This window comes from Pan troglodytes, chromosome 8 (assembly GCF_028858775.2).
Source record: "Pan troglodytes isolate AG18354 chromosome 8, NHGRI_mPanTro3-v2.0_pri, whole genome shotgun sequence".
In the NCBI taxonomy this organism is placed as follows: Eukaryota; Metazoa; Chordata; class Mammalia; order Primates; family Hominidae; genus Pan; species Pan troglodytes.
The window spans coordinates 19,365,311-19,387,172 of record NC_072406.2 but is presented as its reverse complement, the minus strand read 5'-3'; the positions used below and the strand labels follow the sequence as shown (position 1 = coordinate 19,387,172).

The 21,862-nt window shown below is 43.6% G+C and overlaps 1 protein-coding gene across 5 annotated transcripts in view; it reads left to right on the top strand.

Moving 5' to 3' along the window:
- PRKCQ (protein kinase C theta) overlaps positions 1–21,862 on the top strand; it is a 153,512-nt gene that overhangs the window by 38,364 nt on the left and 93,286 nt on the right. The window contains exon 1 of one of the 5 annotated variants that reach the window (XM_063780412.1): positions 20,433–20,456. The exons of the other annotated variants lie outside the window; for them this stretch is intronic. The gene's annotated coding sequence lies outside the window, so the exon portion shown is untranslated. Of the gene's footprint in view, positions 1–20,432; positions 20,457–21,862 lie in introns of those variants that run through there. 5 annotated transcript variants of the gene reach the window in all.

Genomic DNA, 21,862 nt, shown 5'->3' with positions numbered 1-21,862 from the left:
AGCACCACTCCAGGTTGTTGGGCTGAAAATAGACTAGAGAGAGTAATCTCTAGGCCCTCATTTTATAGGCAAAGAAGCTGAAACCCACAGAGGGTAAGCAATTTCCCCATGTTTACTCTGTCCTTCATTGAGCTTTGTATTGGCTTCGTTGCTCTTAGTGAAAACACAAGGACTGGCCACAGTTAGAGCCGGGGTCCATGTGTGCATCCCAGGCTCCTGCCTCTGACAGAGTTGAGGAACGTGTTGAGAAGGTGTGATTGCTTTCCTTGACCTTAAACTTAAATAGCACAGAATTGCTTTGGGCTCAGCGTTTTAATCATGTCACATAAAAATCAGATGCTATCCACAGAGAAGAAAAAAAATCATTTGAAATGTGCATATGAATATTTATTAGAGAAAGAGTAAAGAGTAGATATTACTTCATATGGAAACGAGGAGGCTTGGAGGTGGCTTTAATATGCAGCATCAGTAAGAATCAATGCAAAGAGAATGCTATCTAGCAATTTTAAATGTTCACTCAAAGAGAAATGGGCTTGAATTATAGCAGGAGGATTCCTGTTTAGTTGATAAAAAAAAGATAAAAAGTAATCAGTAGGTCTCAACATGGACTTACTAAATTCATGCCAGATTCACCTAGTTTCCATTTTTGTAGAGTCCCCAGACTAATGAATTATTAGACCAGTGAGAGAACATGATTTCAATGAGATAGCTAACAAAATGGCTCATAACACTCCTATTAGAAACATGAAAAGTACCTAGTGGGCACCTAGGGGGCAACGATTCCTTCAGATCCAGGGAAAGGGGGTCTTTAGGGGCAGGTCATAGAATTTGGTACTGGATTCTGCCCTAGTCATCAGCATTTCTAGAAATAAATGTCCTTAAGATTTAGAAGTTAGGCCAAATTTATAGCAGACCCACACAAAACTCAAAGGGTCAGTAGAATGCAGAATCAAAATGATCATGTAGACTGAAAAGCTAGGCCAACGCCAAAATCGCATCTGACTTTGGCAAAAGCCTTTATGCAGAGTCAACAGCTTAACTGGTCCAGGGCCAGGTGGGGAAATCATGAGAACATTATGATGAACAGGACTCCGGGGTTTTAGTTAGTTGACATTTCTATCTGAGTTGGCAGTAGAATGTAGTGTCTGCAAAAGTCGGTTCATTCATGGTCTGCATTTATGGACCTTCAGTGCATCTAGAACTTTTATCTTCTGCTGATCAAATAGTTCTGGAAATACTGATTATTCTGGATATGCATTGTAATGATATTGAGACTCATGAAAAGATGCTCAATGCCCTTCCTCAGTAGGGAAATACAACACAAATCAATAAGCTCTGCTTCACACCCATTAGGATGGCTATTACCAAAAAAAGGGAAGGTGGTGTTGGTGAGGCTGTGGAGATGTGGGACCTTCTTGAATTGCTGGTGGACATGTGAAGTGGTACAGACTCTGAGGAAAACAGTGCAGTGATTCCTCAAAAAGTTAAACAGAGTTATCACATGACCTAGCAATTCCATTCCTGGGTATTCTCAAAATAGTTGAAAATGAGGACTGAGATACTTGTACACTAAACTCTGTGGCAGCATTATTCACCATGGCCAAAAACTAGAAACAGCCCAATTGTTCATCAGCAGAGGAACAAACAAACAAAATGGGGCATATTCATACAATGGAATATCACTCATCCTTAAAAAGGCATGAAACTTTCTGACACCTGCTACAACACAGATGAACCTTAAAAACATGATGCTAAGTGAGATGATCCAGACACAAAGGACAAATACGCTAAGACTCCACTTATACGAGGTTCCTAGAGTAGTCAAATTTATAGGCATAGAAAGTAGACGAGCAGTTATCAGGGGCTGGTGAATGGGAGGAATGGGGCGTCAGTGTTGAATGGGGACAGAGTTTGAGTTTGGGAAGATAAAATAGTTCTGGAGATGGATGGTGGTGATGGTTGCACAACAATGTGAATGTATGAATGTCACTGAACTGTGCAATTAAAAATGGCTAGCATGATACATTTTATATTGTATATATTTTACCACAATAAAAAGGTTATTAAACATAGACTGAGTATCCTGGCAGCAAGAACTAGTACAAAAAGCAAACTGACAAACTTTGTGTGTCTGGGCAAAGATGATCAAGACCATAGGTCTAGAAACTCTGACAAAGAAAAGATAACTAAAGGAATTTAGTTATCATTTACTGTCAAGAAGAACAGGCAGAAGAGGGTGCTGGCCACCCTTAATTAGCTGAAGGGATTTCCTGTGGCCGAGGCATTACATGAATTCCACTTATTCAGAGTAACCATAGGGCAGAATCAGGACCAATGGAAGAAATTATATCCAAGGAGGTAAATTTCAGTGCAGGAAAGAACTTTCAGCCAATTAGAACTATATTTTGAAAAGAAGCAGGGGCATTGCTAAATGCACAACTGAGTGTTCACAGTGTACTCAAGAAAGACATTTTATGCAATTTGTGATGCAGAGTGCTGCACTGATGAGTTCTCTAAAGCAGCGGTCCCTAACCTTTTTGGCACCAGGGACCAGTTTTGTAGAAGCCTATTTTTCCACAGACTGGGGTGGGGAATGGTTTCAGGATGATTCAAGCACATTACATTAATTGTCCACTCTATTTCTATTATTATTACATTGTAACATATAATGAAATAATTACAACTCACCATCATGTAGAATGAGTGGGAGCCCTGAGCTTGTTTTCCTGCAACTAGATGGTCCCATCTGGGGGTAATGGGAGACAGTGACAGGTCTTCAGGCATTAGATTCTCATAAGGAGTGTGCAACCTAGATCTCTCACTTGCGCAGTTCACGATAGGGTTTCTGCTCCTGTGAAACTCTAATGCTGTGGCTGATCTGACAGGAGGCGGGGCTCAGGCAGGAACGGTCACTCACCTGCCACTCACCGCCTGCTGTGCACCCCAGTTCCTAAGAGGCCACGGACCACCACTGGTCCATGGCCTGGGGGCTGGGGGACCCCTGCTCTAAAGGGTCAACATAGGTGAATTTAGAAAAGTCAGCATCCTCCAAGTTCTCAGAAACATTCTCCGATTCACTGATGAGTCGTGAAAATATAGTGAGGCAGAATGTTAGGGCCAACAGAAAGGAAAGTAGGGCTCTAGGGATTACAGTCACCAAGGTTTCTACCCTTGCGCAAGAGAACCATCACTTAATACTTAGTCATGTCATTTTCAATTATTAAAAATAAATTCATCACGCCTGTAATCCCAGTACTTTGGGAGGCTGAGATGGGCAGATTGCCTGAGCTCAGGAATTCAAGACCAGCCTGGGCAACATGGTAAAACCCCATCTCTACTAAAATACAAAAAATTAGCTGGGCATGGTGGGGTGCACCTGTCCCAGCTACTCCAGAGGCTGAGGCAGGAGAATTGCTTGAACCTGGGAGGTGGAGGTTGCAGTGAGCTGGGTGACAGAGCGAGACTCCATCTACAAAATAAATAAATGAATAAATAAATTCAAAGTCCTTCATTTCTAGAGAGTATGGAAATAGGTAAAAGTCAACAGCTTAAAATCTGAACTAGGAGAATCAGTCTTATTCCAACTCCGACTTTCCAGAGTCCATGACCAGCTGGCACTAGGACAACTCTGGCAGACTTATGTCACTTTGGTGATGTCAATGTGATGTCACAGCCGAGCAAGGAAAGGCTCCCATTATCTTAGTGCCGACTGGATGTTCTAAAGGCAGGAGGAGCCAGGGAGGGGGCATCTTGGTTTTAAAAAGCTTTTCCCCATGTCCTTCAAACTGAGCCATGCCTATGATAGATTTGAAGTGCAGCTTTTGTCGTGACATTTCCCAATGGAACAGCTTCTGTAAAACGTTTCCTCTCTCTCTGCTAAGAGGTCATTCCTATCTGGAATGCCTCCAGTACAAAACTAGCCTTGCTTCTTTAGCTTCCCCGAGGTCCAGCAAGGAAAGACCTGAAATTGGTTATGAACAGGTTGGCCCAGGCTGGCATACCCGTCTTCTGACAATGCCACCTCCCAGGTCACCCACCTCCAGGCTCCAGTCCTGGCAGCAATGGGAGTTGGACCACTGGAACTAGCACAGTGGGCCTCACCTTACAGCAGTTACTCCTGTTTCTGAGCCCACAGAGTGAGGCACAATGAAGGGTGTTTCAGCTGGAACAGAAGGCACATCCTTGGGGAAGCCAGCAGGAGCCTTGGTCCCGCTTTCCCTGCTCCTGGAGGCAGTAAGCCCCAAGAGAGCAATTCCCTTCCCTTTTTCTTTTCCTTCCTGTTTTGCAGGAGGCCAGATGTTCTTTTCATGCCACTTAGCTTTTATTTCCAAACCATCCCCAGTGAGGAAGCACTAAACTGCAGAGGCCTCGGAGGAGGAAGTGCAGGGAAGGGGGGCGCTGTGGAAGAGGAACCAGAAAAGGGGAAAGTTAGCTTGCCCTCCCTAGCCCTGAGTTTGCAAATATCAAAGTCAAAATGTGTGGCTTCTTTTCTTGGAGCAACTGAGATGAAAGTGTCTTTGAGAGCCCCAGAGAAGTGTCAGATGAATAAGATCTGTCAATCGTCATATCTCTGCAGCAAGGACCAGCGAAGAGAGCTCAGTGGGAGCCAAAGGTCTCCTGACGAAGATCTCACCATAACCAACTCAGCCAGGTGCCATTAAAAATCCTCACAGAACAGCACTTAGCTTACAGGAGCTCAAAGACCTGTGAATGCTTTCAGAATAGATCCCGAGAAAGGAAGGGGTCCTGGGCAGTGCAATGTCCTCAGGTTAGCTTCTATGGCACCTGAGTTCCCGTTCCCTCAGGGCTGGAACAAGCTGTGCAGCCTTGAGCAAAGGTCTTCACCTCTCTGAGCCCATTTCCACATCTGTAAAGTAAGGACAAGAGACCAACTTGGATATGTCCCAAGATGGTGGCATTAAAGTGGAGAGATGGAACGTGAAAACACTTTGAATAAACATCGGATTTTGTTAGTCCTCCTCATTTATTTCCTTAAGAGGTAAACTGAGGTATAGATTAACAAAATGGCTTATTGGTTTCAGTCCTTTTAGAACAAGATGAAATTTTATTTTAGAAAACAAAGCGAGAAATAAAAAAAAGAATCACCAACTTCCCTGCAAACATTCAACAAATGCCCATAGTATAAAACCAACAAGAGGAGTCAAACCGCCTCTTCTGCATCCCCCACCAGCCACACTCCGACACCCCCACTGCACCCCATCTTTCTGTCCCTGATGCTTGTCAAATTGTTCCATCGTCAGCCCCACCAGAGCTCATGCTACTCTGAGCCCCTGGCTTGGGAGAGCGAGAACTGGGATGGGGAAGGGTATTCTTCCAAAGGTACTGTAGGTATTGTTTTGTTTCTGGGAGGGAAGGTGGTGCCTCCAGCCTCTCCTTCCTCTTGCAGCTCGCAAGCAAACACAGATGGAGGAGATGCTCTGGCTGTTTTTAATTCTGCTTTCTCTCCCAGGGTTCTTACCCAGAAAACCTATTGGAATTTCAAATTTTCAAACCTCAGGAAAGTGTTGTGTCGGGAAGATGATTTGGGGTTGTTTTGTGCTATCAGCTGTGGGGCTGGGACAGGACACTGAAGCCCAGTGCCCCATTTGGATACCACTCTTCATCCTATTTTTGTCTGGGAGAAGAACAGGGAGAACTGGCTGGAGGAAGAGGAGAAGGGGAGCGGAAGAAGGGGAAGAGATTTTTAGAGCATAATAATAAAATCATATTTTACTATTAGAGTAATTTTTTATCTTCCAGAACATGTTTTCAGTTATAGCCTTGTCTGCTTCTTACTAAAGTCTTATGAGGTGTGCTATTCATTAGTCTACAAGTCTGCTGCTGTCATAGGGCTCCCAAGTAACAGTGACTGAAAGAAGACAGTGGACGTCCCTCCCATGTCAGAGCCCGGGCTCAGGCAGTCAAGGGCATAGCCAAGGTCATCGCCAAGGTCACTGCCAAGGTGATTTGACACCATCACATCCATGTTCCAGCCAGTGGCAAGTGGCTGGGCCCACCCTGGGGGTTATACCCCTCAGCAAAGGGACATTGAAGGAATCTGTGTCTGGGACCACCCAGGCTCAGTGCAGGTGGAGGATTAGAGCCATGCACTGCCCGGACCTTCAAATGCCCTCACAGGTGATCATGTTTCACACATTCCATTCTCCTCATCCTCCTCATTCCACGGACACACACAAACCTCCCCACGCACATCTGCTTCCAAGGGTCCCCCTTACTTCCTACTGTCCCCAAGGGTGACCTAGAACCAGGGGTAGGGCCTGACTCCACTGCTCAGTAGGAAGGAAGAGGGCTTGTGATCCACTGCCATGGCTGCCCTAGGGTGGTGCTCCTAGAACTCCATGTGGGAGGCTGGGGGCATTTCCTCATAGATCGATGGCAAATCCACAGCAGTTGGTTTCGTCAGCTTAAAATGAGTGACAGACAGACTGACTTTCCAAAGCATAGAGCTTATTTGGGAAGAGCAGGGGACTGTAATCGGGATCTGTCTGCTTTGATGGATCGCAGGTGCGTCTAAAGAGGCGCGGCGAGGGGAGACTTCAAAAGACCAAGAGGGGAGGTGGACACGGGCTGTTTTGAAACAGCGCTCAGTGCAGGAGGTGGCCTTGGCGCATGGCTGGAGACAGGCGTGTCAGGCCGGCAGCTTGTCTGGAATACTTTGGTTTTGGGGAATTCCTTGCCTACTTCCTTCGTAACCTCCCAGGTCTTTTTACTTGGGGTTTGACATAAGTGACTCCATTTTGATACTGGTAACATTCGCATTTTCATAGCACCATTTGGTACTGAAAAAAAAATGTATTAATACATATGTAGATTTAACATCATGGGTAACATTTCTATGGAAAAAAATGTATATTCCCTGACCTAAACAAATAACTTATTAGTAAAGTTATAAATTTTTACTGTTTCTTAAATTGGGAATCTCCCATTATGAGGATTGGAGGATTCTTGGAAACAGGAACTATGGCTTAGATACCCACAGTACTTTCCACATATGGAACTCCTGATAAGTTGGTATTAGGTGAAAGAGAGACTTGTTAAATTACCAAATGTTATCAAAACTGGGCATCCGAATGGTGCCAGGTGATACCTGGGACCAGGTGAACAGAGAGGTCTTGTAGTGGAAAGAAACTAGTGTCAGAGTCAGCAGAAGTGAGCCAGGTTACTTACAAGCTCGGCAGCCTTGGAGAACGTGTTAATTTCTGTACACATCCATTTTTCCCTTCTTTATAATGGGAACAATTCATCCTACTTCACAAAATTGTTTGGACTTCAAACCGAATAAATATATGAAAAACATTTTCCCTTTTTGTTACACAGAATTATTTTTTTAAATTTGAATTGCAAATTCCAAAAAGAACTAGTTAAAATCAACTAATATCCAGTATACTGAAAGATAGCATTTTACTCCAAATTTTTTCCCACTGACAGATTTTTATCTTTGTAATGAGTTTATATATATATATATGTTTCTATTTAACTTTTAAGTATATTCTGTAAATATCTTTCTTTCAATAAGTAATAAGCCACTGGTTATAAAATATTCCATTATAGTTACATGCCATTATATATTTAAACAATATCTTATTTTTGAATCTTCAGGCTGTTTCTAGTTTTATTATTATTAAACTGTGCTGCAATGAACAGTCTTATAAGTATATTTTCTTACACTTTCCTTATCACTTTAAAGTCATTTAATACACACTTCCTTCTATAAAGCTTGTAGAGGTCTCTTATCCAAATTGCTATGGCGAGATCTGCTTCATAATTCATATTTTATAAAGGTAATAAAGTTATATGCTGTATATTACAAAATTTTCCCAAAAAGCTATGTACTGGGGAAGGATATTAAGAGTCATGTTCAGTAGAATAAATAGACTGTAAAGAGCTTCATGTCAGACTTTGGATTTTGCTACAAAATTAGTTTATATCACAGAATAATTTTTTTTCTATTTTTAGAGCTTTTTGGCATTTGGAATCACAGAGAAGGGATTAAAGACCTGGATGATTTACCTATCTTTTATTTCTAGTAAAATGGAACTTGTTTTATTGGCCCTTGATAACTTTTCTTTTGTAAATTGCCTGTTGTTAGCCTTTGCCCATTTTTTCATTAGGGGATTTGCCCTTTTTAATGATATTTAAATAATTAAATATTTTGCCACATATTTTGCAATTATGTCTCCCAGCTTTACGTGTATTAATAACACACAAGTTTTATGTAAAATAGTTTGGAAATGTTTACCTTTGTGGGGCTTGTCTGTGGGATCATATCTAAGAAGTCATTCCTAATTCCAAATGGGCATAATTATTGATCTATGTTACCTAGTACTTTTAGTGGTTTAGCAGTTTTATTTCTGGATGAATATCTTCAATCTGTCTGAATTTAGTATTATATTAGCTTTAATATAGGTTTTAGCTGGTAGACACAGTCTCATTCATTAAGCAATCTTTCCCTTTCCCGTTGAGTTTAAATACCATCTTCTTTAAACACAAAACTTTTATATGTAATTGGATCTGTTTCTGGACATTCTGTTTTGTTCTGGTAACCTGTCCATCTCTTTTGCTGCCAGAACCACATTATTCCCATTATAATATCTTTATTTTAATACCTATTAGGGCTGGGAGAAGGAAGGATGAAGAGACAGAGGGCATTTTTAGGGCAGTGAAACTTCTGTGTGATCCACTGTAATGGTGGATCCATCTCATTATCCATAGAATGTACAGCGTCAAGAGTGAACCCAGGCCAGGCACGGTGGCTCGTGCCTGTAATCCTAGCACTTTGGGAGGCTGAGGCGGGTGGATCACCTGAGGTCAGGAGTTCAAGACTAGCCTGGCCAACGTGGTGAAACCCCGTCTCCACTAAAATACAAAAATTAGCCAGGCATGATGGTGAGTGCCTGTAATCCCAGCTACTCGGGAGGCTGAGACAGGAGAATCGCTTGAACTCGGGAGATGGTGGTTGCAGTGAGCCGAGATCGTGCCACTGCACTCCAGCCTGGGCAGCTGAGCAAGACTCCATCTCAAAAAAATAAAAAAAAAGAGTGAACCTGAGGTTCACTTATGGACTTTGGGTGATAATAACATGCAAATGTAGACTCATCCCCAGCTCTGGTGGGGGATGTTGATAATGGGAGGAGCTCGGCATCTGTAGGCACAGGGGTTAAGTGGGAATTCTCTGTACCTTCTTATTTTACTGTGAACCTAAAACTGCTCTAAAAAATAAAACCTATTTTTTAAAAAAACAAAATCTAAACATTACTTTTCAAGTCATAGAGCTTAGATTCAGGGGAGAATATGAAAAAAATAGAAAATTAGAATAGATTGCAATTTAGCAAGTATTGCAGTAAAACAGGATCCACAGAATAGTGCTTCTTTAACTCTGTGGTAAAGGGCCAATGAAGAAATAAATTACCAATATCTCTTAGATTTAGCAGCCTCTTAGTTATTCTCATCTTTGAAAAGCTATTTGTAAACTGTAAAGTGTTCTTGCCTATTAGTTATTTGCCACTAATCTATAATGGACTCCTTTTAAAAATGAAGGTATTCACTCCATCTACCTTCTGCTCTGGAGAATAATGAAATTGCAGTTAAAAAATGCTGTCATGTTCTCTTGAGAGATTGGTGTCTTGTAAGAACAGGCTGAAGTACGTTTCAGACAAGATTGGGTGCATTCGGGGTGGGATGACTGTAGACTGAAGCACATGTCAAGATTGGGTGCAGTCGGGGTGGGATGACTGTAGACTGAAGCACATGTCAAGATTGGGTGCAGTCGGGGTGGGATGACTGTAGACTGAAGCACATTTCAAGCAATGTCTCTTGTCACAAAATAATCTGAATGGCTCAGGACAAATTCACCAAGTAAAGTAGAAGCTTGACATTTGCCAATTATGTATCCCATAACCAAGTACTGTTTTTAAACCATGTTTTTCTTAAAGAAGCTAAGCTTTTAATCTCTTCATATTATATGCATATGATGAATATAGAAAAGCCCCTTTTAAAGTATGAAGAATGAGCATTTCACCCGGCCACTGGCTGATTGAATGCCAGCTACTGCACTGGATGCTGGTACACTGCTCAGAAATCAGTACAAGTCACAAGCATTAAGTCTGATAGGGTCCGACATCTGGCCGATTAAACAATCCTTCAGCATATGTAATATTAATACTCTGTGCATGAGCAAATCCAATCACCTATTCAAATCAGATCCTCACTGAGTAATGCCCGGAAGAGTCAAACACTGGCCGGGCCAAAAGAGGACTGAGGGAGGCGCTGGGAGAACTGGCTCCTAATCCCTGCCTGCTGCTAATTAGGTAGATAGCTTTGATCACTCACCTTAATTTTCTGAGCCTCAGTTCTCTCTTCTGTTACATGAGAGGGCAGACCACTAGATCAATAAGGGCACTTTCAGCTTTCAAAATGAAAAAAAAAAAAAAAAAAAAACAGATCCACTAACTGATTTATTTCCTGTCTTATTATAATGGATTCATCCATTTACTTACTCCAAAGATGCTTATTATGAACATCTTACATGGTCAATTCCTGTGCCACGTGTGGTCCCTAAATGAGAAGGGAATATGGGAAAGAGAGAGAGACAGAGTCCCTCAATCTACCTTCTTCCATTCTCTGGGTGGGGCCAGAATTCACTGAACATGAGGAAGTGATGAGAAGTGGTGAGGAATGGGTTGGGGAGATATTCTCGGCATTGCCATTTATTTAGAACGGGGTTTCTCAGCCTCAGCACTATTGGTTTTGGGGGGGTGCTTGGGGGACTAGCCTGTCATCGTAGGTTGTTGAGCTGTATCTCTGACCTCACCCTACTAGATACCAGAAGCACACCCTCCCACCATTTGTGACAACCAAAAATATCTGTCTCCAGACATTGCCAAATGTCCTCTAGGAGCAACATCACCCTCTGAGAACCACTGATTTAGAACCACCAGGCACTGTGCTGGATTCTGAGCAAATAGAAACGAGAAAGCTGCTGGCCTGGCCTGGCAGAGCCGACTCCAGGGCAGCTTTGCCAACTTCAATATGCATCCGTTCCCTGGCGGCCTTGCTAAAGCTCCATCCTCACCCCAGAGCTTCTCACCCAGCAGCTCTGGGTGGGGCTGCAGGATTTGCATTTTTAAAGAGGTCTCAGGGATGCTGATGTTGCTGTTTCTCCAGGACCATCTCTGAGAACCATGCGGGCTCCACCCTGCTGACAGGTGAGAGTACAGATGTCCTTTTCTCACATCATAAAACAACTTAATAGTTTTTTTGAATTCAGAAATTAGGCCTCCAGTGGATACTCAGCCTACAGTAAATCTGAAACGTCACAGTGAGGAAGAAAAATAGAGACTCCCGTAAGCTAGAACAATGCCAATGGGTGGTCAGTTTCATATATTAATTTTGGCTCCTTTCTGAATTAGCAGATGAACGGTCAGTGAAGGGGCTGGCCTAGGAACCTAAGTATTACCTAATTTTAGAGTTTCTATGGATTCTAAACCCCAAACAACTGCAACCAAGTTTTGACGACACTTGCATTTGTAAGCTGGCGGCATTTCTGACTGCAACTGGATGTGAGCAATTCACGTTGCCCTAAACGCATATATCCACCCAGACAGACTCAGCTCTTTCTTTCTGCACTTTCTTTCTCTTCCCCTGGTGCCCTTCCCTAGTCCACCCTGTCCCTTTATTTGCAGCAACCCTCCTGTGACTGTGATAGCCCTGTCCCCCGTTGCCGGGCAGAGCCGGCACATGCAGGCTTCCGTAGAGTATTCTCTATAAAACTGTTAGCTCACTGCGGACTGAGCACTGCTACTTCCGCTTGCTGTATTGATACTACCAAATACTGTATTTTCTTTGAAAAGTGTCACACGCCCGCAGGAGGAAGTGGGGTGTGGTGTCACAGCAGCATAGGAGGACAGGAGTGTTTTTGCTACTGGTGTACCCAAGGGTGACAGCTCACTTTGCCATTTCTTGCTCTGACTCTGACGCCAAGTTCATGGGAACCAGCCATGTCTCTATTCATGGGATCAAAGGTTAAGAAAGTGGAGCCCAGGCTCTCGAAGGCTCCTTCTCTGACCGCGCTCTAGGAAGGAGAGGTTTGCCCCATACCTACCCCATAATGTGTTGAGAACATGACCCTGTCCCATATGCATATCCAGTGCAGTGCTTTGCAATATAGTAGGCAGATATTCCAAATGCTTCATGACTAACAGCAAAAAACAAATGTGTGTGTCACTTCATCCCCCTGGCAAGTGGTTCAGAGGTGTTCTGGGCCATGTCTGATGACCCATGAAACAAATTCCTATGGTATTTTCATGAGGGAGAATTTCTAAGGATGTTTTAGAAAAGTGTGGTGTGATCATCGTAGCCATCTTTTCCACCAAACACTGTCATACGCATTTTCCATGGATTAATTCATTAAATCATCACAACACAGACAGAGACCCAATCCTTCATAGACCCTGATGAAGTGGGTCCATTATATACCTTGTTTTGCAGATATGATAATGTAGTCACAGAAAGATTAAGTCACTTGTCCAAGACTGTACAGCTTGGAAACTGATAGAGCTGGCCTATACTCCATGACACCAACATTTACAAACTGCAAGCTCCTTCACATGTTAACTCCTTCCTGGGTCTCTGTGCCTTTTTGAACTCGGCCATGCAAAGGTTCGAGAACGGCAAAGCCTCATGCCCAGGGGCTTTAGATCCCCTTCTCAGTCTAGGTACCCTTTGACCAGAGCACCTGAGTCCCTGGCCCCAACTTGACGCCCCTGTTTTGGGTGGTGTGCTCTTCCTCACTGAGCACCTACATGACAGGAAGAAATGTCAGGAGGACTGCAAGGGATCCAGCATCTCAGTTAGAGCTGCTGGGTCACAAGATGGTAGAGTCAGAGAGAAGGTTGTCTTTTCAGAGTAAATTTTGACACAAGAAGCAGAGTCCTACATTTCCATTGACTCCTACAGAAGGCAGCATCTTTGTGTCTAGTAAGTGATTATCCTAACCATGGTTAGAAAATGATGCCAGGGAGGCTCAGTTCCTCCCAACTTTATCTGATGAAGTTAGCTTCTTTCTAGACTTTGTCCATAGAAATCCTCATTGATCCCAATCAGCCACTTCTAAAGGCATGAATGGCAGAAGCTTGGAGGGAATTGCACAGGCTTATGACATGCTGAGAAAATTACCCAGATAGGCACAGGCGCCCTGACATCCAGAAGAAAACTTAGTGTATTCCGAGAAACTCCATCTATGTTTATATCACCCAATTCTTCATTCTTCAAACCACAGCCATGGAGTAGAAAGAAAGATCATTAAGCCCCAGGTACAAGGAGAAACATCCTATTAGTGCTTCAGATAATTAAGCAAGTTGCCAGGAAAGCCTGTCCCTACAGTCATAACATGTCCTTTGCAAGTAGGGACAGGTGGGAGCAGACAGAAACAGTCTACAGCGAAAACTCTATGCATTCATGTCCTCCCTGACCTAACCTTCAAAGACATTTGCTAACAAGAAATAACGTATTAGTTTGGGTGGAGACACTTAGCCACCAAAGCTGGGTTCAGGTGCTGTTGCTTACTCACTGTGAGTCCTTTGCACAGTTTTGTGGGTTGTGGGAGATCCAACACATAAGCCCTCTTGGCTATGCTTGTGCTTAGAACAAACGGAGAGGCAGATAAGGAGACAGGGAGATGGAGAAGCATGTCCACCAGTTATAACAAAGGCCAGATCGATGGAGATGGCTAAAACGTTCAGGCAAATAAGTTGGTCGTCTGTTCACAGCGTCCCAGGCGATGTTGGACTGTGTCAGGGACCCTCTCACCCCTGCCAACCGAGGAGGATGCGCCCCCACCCCACCCCAGCCTATGACATGGCCAAGAATAGTGCAGAAATGGTTCTGCAGATCAGCAGATCCTGCAACATGAGAAGAGGAGGGTGGAGATGGGTGGGAACGGTTTATTCACTCATGTTAACCAAAAAATGAGTGACTGAGGCAAGTTTCTCTATCAGTTGAGGTTTATTGAGCTAAAGTTTGAGGACACACCCGGGAAAAACACCAGCCCCAAAAGCACCTGTGACCTGTGCTTTCCAAAGAGGGTTTTAGGACCTCGGTGCTTAAGGAGAGGGGGCAAGCAGGAGGAAAGAGGGAGGAGGGAGGCAGTGAGGCTCTAATTAGCACTTACCAAATCCATGTCTTACATAAGATAAGGTAAATGTGTGAGAACAGGGAGCAGAGGAACAAATCCATTATGCACCTGCCTCAGAGTCAGGAGAAGAGTGACTGATCTCAGCTGGCCCTTCTTCTGTACCTGGGAAGATGAGCTTGAAATCAACATTGTCAGTTGAGTTCCTAAAACAGAACTCAGTTTTAGAAGTTAAGCTTAGGTTGCAGTCCTAGGGTTGCAATCGGCATAGGCTTGTTTTGTAGGGGAATGTGGATCCTGAAGGATTTAGGGGCCAGAAAGGAATTTCCTCGTAAGCAGTGTGTGACGGTGGCCATCTGGGAGAAGCTCGGGGCCTTTTGTCATTGTGGGAGCCTGGCTTACGTAGAATGCTGTGACACAGGGTTGTGAAGTGACCACTGTCTCCTGGGGAAAAAGAGTGGCACGGTGGCAGGACTTGGCTTCCAGGCTTACCTCTCCCCTTGGCATAACGGGTTTGGGGGGCCTGAGATTTTATTTTCTTTTACAAACTTATCCATCAGATCAATCACTCTTCTTCCTGGGGTGCAGGGATGAGGAGTGAGGATAGGTTAGAGGGATGCAAGCCTCTCTGTTTGAAAACACAGGGAGGGAAAATATGAGCTTTCTCATAATGACCATGATTAGCAACTGCTCGGTAAGTGATGGGTGCTGTTGTCCTCATAACCAACATCATCATCATTACAGTTTTTATATCTTTTACTGCCTGCTGTTTTCTAGATATGGAAATTATATGACATAGACCTCAAATATCTAGTCCCATGATTCCCAATAAGTACCCACTTGCCCAAGAAGTTTCAGTACCTGGCTGCTGAAAATACAACTTTTACATCCTTAGTTCATGTGTCTTAATTCTTGATTCAGAAAAGCTATCAACTGTATTCTCCATATCTCAAAGTTAACGTGTCCAAAATAAAATGTCTCATCTTCTCATGCCATCTAGTTCTTCCCGCAGTGCTCCCATCTTGTGAATGGGGATGGCCTCCTACCATGGGTTGGGGCCCCAAACCTTGAGGCCACCCTGCTCCTCCTTTTCCCTCCCCTCATCTTCAGTGGCTTGGTACATCCCATCAAGAGATATCGGAATCCCTGCGCGCTGCCAGGGTCCTTCTGCTGGTGCCCTCTGACCATCAACTGGAAGAGTGAAGTCGCCCCCAGTAGTCTCTCTTCTTCTGCACTTGCTCCTTACAGTCCTCTCAACACAGGGACCAGGGTACCCCCTTTCTAGGTGTAAATAAGTCTGCTCTGCACTCAAAGCTGAAGACAGCACGTAGACCCCTTGGGCGGTGTCCTACCTGAACTCCAAGTTCTCACCATGGCCTGTGGACAGCCCCATGGGCACACCCACCTCATCTGTCTTCTCTACCCCTTGCTCAACTCCACGCAGCCCATCCCCCTTCCCAGAATGTGCTTGGCAGCTCCGACCTCACACCCATGTTTCGGCCGGGAACGCTCACCTGCCATTGTCTGTGTGACTCAGTCCTCTCCTCATGCAGGTCTTTACTCAACGTCATTTCACAGAGACCCTTCAGGACCAGCGAAGCCCTCCCTGCCACCCCACCCAGCACTCCCCACCTCTCTCCTCTGCTTAGTTTGTTTCATGGGAGTCACCTGGTGTATTTCATATTATATTCTTCTGCTTTCTTGTCTGTCTCGTGCATCTGGACCTCTGCACAAAGGATGGGTTTTGTCTCTTTGGCTGACTGCAGTGTCCTAAGACACTTAGTGCCTAGTAGCTCTAGTAACTGTTTGTTGAATGAATGAATGAGTGAATGGATGCATAGTCACTATAATCAGAAATCGTGGATACTGTAATCATAGAACATTAGGTCATAAATACCAAGGATCCTGAGAAAGAAGGAGAAAGAATATCTATGATTTGGACAGCCATTTTTCCAATTGTGGAACATTGTTTAGCATTTCAAATAATGAAAATAAACACATATAGAAGGCTTACTATGTGCTGGGCATTGTTCTGTTTTATACATATTAACTCGTTTAATCTGTGCAATGCACGTAGGAGTTTATGGAGTTTCCTCATACCTTATCTCATTCAGTTCCCAAAATAATACCAGCAGATTGTGGGTGATTACAACATTTTCAAGGATTCTTCCCCAGGGCAGCTGCTTGTGGGAGAGCTGAGGTCTAGAAAGGAGGAGTTGGGAGCAGGAAAGGAACCAAGCCTGACCCCACTCCCATGCCAGCATTTTGATTTATGGAACCCTGGCAGAAGAGTTTCTCCAAAATGATACTTCATAGCCTCCAGCAGATCCCCCTCAAAGAAACCAACCTGGGAATGACCCTCTGTGTGGAGATCAAGGAGGAAAGAGGCAAGTGAGCCTTTCTTTTCTCCTGCTCGTGGACTTAGAGTAAGAGTGTCTGGGACATCCAAGTATATACTATTTCCATTTTTCCTTTTGACATCTTCGATGATCAAGATACCTGCTAAGGATTTGTTCAGAAATCAGAATTAGTTGTAAGGCAGTTGCCTGAACAACTGAAAGCGTAATGACGCCACAGAGAGCACTAAGGCAACAGAAAGTACGGCGAGGTGGGATTATTAGGTTGGTGCAAAAGTAATTGTGGTTTTTGCCAATACTTTTAATGGCAAAGTTTTTTTAAAAAGTATTTTTAGTAGAGGCAGGGTTTAGCCATGTTGATCAGGCTGGTCTTGAACTCCTGACCTCAGGTGATCCGCCTGTCTTGGCCTCCCAAAATTCTGGGATTACAGGCATGAGCCACCATGCCCAGCCTTTTTTAAAATTTCCATTACTTTTAATGGCAAAAACTGCAAATTACTTTCACACCAAATTAATAGAATATTTGATGAGTTTTAATATAATTATTGTTTTTACCACAATTGACCTTCCCCTACTCTTACCCTCAAAAAAAAAAAAAAGAACTTAAAATAAATCCATAGTCATTTCAAAAGTGACTTCAATAATTTTAAAGTCATTAGTTGTTGGGACTCTGAAAATGTAGGAATCCTGTTATGCATGACAGATTTCCACGGTGGGCAACAGTCACCTAGCACATGCCTGGTAGTTCAGCTGTAATGTGGGCTAAAAGCTGATGGAAAGCCTAACCCCTTTTTAAACAGTATTTCTATGACTGGCTGAACTCCGTGGTGGATGGCAAGGCTGTGTCCTACATCAGTGAGAGCCTGCCCGCTGCAGCCAGGAGGCACCTCACAGAGACTGGAAGCACAGAGGGAGGTGGGCCAGCTGGGGCCCGAGGATCCAGACTTGGTGAGACTCACAGACCTTGGCCCTCCTCCCTCCTCCCTCCTCACCCACTTTTCTCCCTTCTTCACATCAGTACTGGTGGCAGCACCCTGAGCTGAAGGGGAAAAGTTCATATTCAACATCAGAAGTTATTTTATTTGTATGTCGCTTTGGTGAGAGCTCTGTCCTGTAAGAGGGGAGCTTTCCCATCTAGGAGAAAGTCTACCCGTACCTGTCCCCATCTGAGCTATTAATTCTATGGATTCTGGAAGGAGAAAAATGAAAGTGAAAAGTAGGTAAGAAGAAAGCATGGCAGACATGCGCTTGGAATACGGCTGAAGACGGTAGATCTGGCAGGTGGTAGGATGCTGTGGAAAGGGACTGAAATCTGAGGCCTGAGTTTGAATTCAGGCCCTCCAAGCACTTTGTAACCATAGGCAAGTCACCTAAACTTGCTGAGCCCCAGCCATAAAATCTATAAATTAGTAAGATGGAGATAACTACCATAGTTGTCCTGTCCACCTGACAGCTACTGGAAGGGTTTATGGAGATAACATAAGTCAAAGTGTCTATGAGAGTTCATTACAATAATTAATGTGATGACTATTTTTAATATTATTAGGTGAGTAACTAGTAACACCCACTCTTTCTCAGGATTTTTTAAGGACCTCATGAAGCATGAGAAAGATTTTGAAAGATGGTAATTGTGCTTGGGTGGAGATGGCAGAGCTCAGAAACAGAAGGAATGGCGTGAACAGAGCCATAGAGACAGATATTCAGGGAACCTTCAGCAAATCGAGAAAAGTCCAGGCAGGCTGGGACTCCGCTGAGAGTCATGCTGTGTGAAGGAGGCAACTTGAACCCAATAAACGGAGGCTTTTTAATAACAGGTTAAGAAGCTGGGACTCCACTGAGAGTCGTGCTGTGTGAAGGGGGCAACTTGAACTCAATACACGGAGGCTTTTAAATAACAGGTTAAGAATTAGGCTTTAACTCAACAAACACTGGGACAGCTTTCTTAAGTAATAGTGTAACTTGACCAGGGCTATGCCTTAGTGGGACTATCTATTCATGTAACCTATTAAAATTTGTGTCAGAAGATTAATAATGTCATCCCAGGTGTTTTATTTTCTATATTTCAAGGTTTAACTTCAACACAATTGTTGGTTTTTTGGGGGAAAGTGCAGAGTGTTGTTAATGTTGGCAGGCAGGAGGGCAGCACTTGGTCTGTCCACGAAGCCTCCTTCATCTCTAGTTCTGACTGAGGGTTGACTGTTAGCCTTCGGTTTCCTTTGTCACTGTATTGTAGGGGTTATTTTAAAATATTATCTTCAATTTATACTTTATTATTATTATCATTATTTTGAAAAGGGTCTTGCTTTGTCGCCCAGGCTGGAGTACAGTGGTGCAATCACAGCTCACTGCAGCCTCGACATCCTGGGCTCAAGTGATCCTTCCACTTTGGCCTCCCGAGTAGCCGGAACTATAGGTGTGTGCCACCATGCCCAGCTAATTAAAAAAAGAAAAAATAGAGACAGGGTCTTGCATTGTTCCTGAGGCTGGTCTCAAACTCGTAGGCTCAAGTGATCCTCCCACCTCAACCTCCCAAAGTGCTGGGATTACAGGCATAAGCTACTGCGCCTGGCCCATACTTACTATTTTAATTCACTTTTGAGACCATTTTTGTTGGTGAAAGCTAATATTTAACCTCTTTATTATACTACTTAGTAGAAGTCTTAGCAACAAAGCAAAACGCTACCCGCCTATGTGATTTTTTTACTAGTTATCATCTTTCTTCTGTGCACATTGTGAAAAAGTTTTTTTTATATGTTTCTTTTAACAGCAGTCACTTTTACCTAAGAAACCTTTCTATCTCATAAAGAAATGCAAAAGCTATTGGTGTAGCTTAATTTGCCAAAATTTTTCTGAATTGATGTTTACCAAATTTGGCTGAGCAGATGTAATTGGAACCCATTGAATGCTTTGTTTCTCATTCCCAAATTTACTTTGATTAATCTGTGCTCTTTCTTCCACATGTGAGAGGTTTTGATACAAGTGATGACTATTGTTATTTTAATTCTGTGAGACTCTCCCCCAATACTGAGCCATCTCCCACTAAATTATAGTAATACAAATGCTATCCAAACATTTTATTAAATGAAGAAGTTTGCTATTTCTTATTTCATTTGCTACTGAGGAAGATAATTCTTGATATTTTTTTCAATTGATGAGAGTATATTATACTTCTGTTGCTTTCTGTTTATATGGAATTTGTCCCCATCAGGTTCAGTTATGTGGACATCCTCAGCATCTCTATAAACGCATTCTGGGGGTTTGAATTGTGGAGGGTGAATCAGCCTAGCTAAATAGGTGAGTCAGTGTCCAGAGAATCAAAAGACCAGAATTCTCAGTTCAGTACATAATAGCGTGTGACCTAAAGCACTGAGCAATTATACTTGATCATGTACCTGCATCGAAGCTACACACAAAAGACAAATGAGATCACACTTAAAGCTGAAAATAGTGAGCCTCTAAGAGTAAAGATCCTTTGTAATTTTAAAGTACATAGGGGCCGGGCGCGATGGCTCACTCCTGTAATCCCGGCACTTTGGGAGGCCAAGGCGGATGGATCACCTGAGGTCAGGAGTTCAAGACCAGCCTAGCCAGCATGGTGAAACCCAGTCTCTACTAAAAATACAAAACTCAGCTGGGCGTGGTGGCGCGCACCTGTAATCCTGCTACTCGGGAGGTTGAGGCAGAAGAATCGCTTGAACCCAGGAGGCAAAGGCTGCAGTGAGCCAAGATCGTGCCATTGCACTCCAGCCTGGGCAACAGGAAGAGACTCCGTCTCAAAAAATAAATAAATAAATAAATAAATAAATAAATAAATAACATAACATAACGTAACATAGTACATATCATGATGGTGTTTTGCAGCTGGGGTAGCAAAAGCTTGGAAGATTGGATGGACATACCTGATATCCATCATGATAACGACTGCTTCCAGATGAGGACATCAGAGGGTAGTAAGTGCTCTGCAAGAGATAGATGGAGGGTTTTGTGGGAGCTCCGTAGCAGAGTGCAGAGGAAGGTCACATAATTTAACCCAGATATGCTCCTGAAAGACTATTTCTACTTTCCTCCTGCTCTTTTTGGTACACACCAATGAAGTCGAGAAGGCCCATTAGAAAATATATCAGTTGTAATAATAATAACTAACATTTATTGAGCATTTACTTTGAGCCAGCCCCATTCTAAGCACCTTGTGTGTATTTGCCCATTTAATCCTCATGGCTCTTTGGGATGAGTAATAGTATTATCAGTGATTTCCAAATGAGAAAGCAGGCTTAGAGAGTTTAAATAACTCCAGCAGTTCAGTGTATGAGGGCATCGATCTTTTGCTTACAAGTGCTGGGCTGAATCCTTTGCTCTTGACTCCCTCTGTAATTGTCTGTCACTTAATTTGACCATTGTATTCTCTTGCAAGTAAAACAAATGCATGAGATGAAGAGATTTGGTAAAATGTTGCTTTTGAAAATGAACTCCCTAAGCAAAAATGCAGAGTCTCTAGCATATATCAGACAGGGGGATCAGCTCTGGAGGCACATAGATGATGAAGTCATGGCCCCTTCTCTCGGAATTGTTGAGGAAGACAGACGTGAACCCGTAAATCCAACTGCACATTGTAGGGAAATACAGCAGCATGGGCGCTGGCACTCTGTCTCTTCCCCTATCCCACAAGCTGACCACATCTCCAAAGGAATGTGATCACAAAGGGAAATTGTTTATCTTCACTGGGGTTGAGGGAAGTAAGGCACCCAAATGCACTCGTTCTGAGGAGTTTTTGCTAAATGTATTGCAGATGAGACCAGAGAGACTTGTGTAGTTGGAGTCAAACCCCTCTTCTGAGTGTATGTAGCATCTCAAGAATTAAGTAGGCGACATCCTGGTGGGGCTCTATAAGTCCCCACATTAGAGGGCTGAGAGCTGGGAGCCACAGGATCAACCCCACTCGGACTAGAAATGGCAGGTGTGACGCAAATCAATATGACAGGTGCTGTCTAGCATGCACTCAGAGAACTGCAGGAGCCAGGGCTGAGAACTTCCCATGGAGATGTGTTGATGGGAGGGCTCTAGAGGAGGGGAAGGACGGCTTCCAAGAGGAGCTAGAGACTGAACAGGAACTTGAAAGATGAGGAAGGGGGCAGGGAGGATGGAGTGAAACAGGGAGGCATTCCAGGGAGAGGTTGCAGCTTTCCTAGAAGGCTGAAGCTGTGAAACACATGGCACATTGGAGAAACAGCAGCAGTTTTGCAAGATCCTAAGATCATTCAGGCTGGAGCATGGAGATTTGATGGAGACTGAGAGGTGACCAAGGCTGGACAGAGGAGGCAGGGTAAGAAGCTGCTGTGAGTCACAAGAGAGGTGGTGC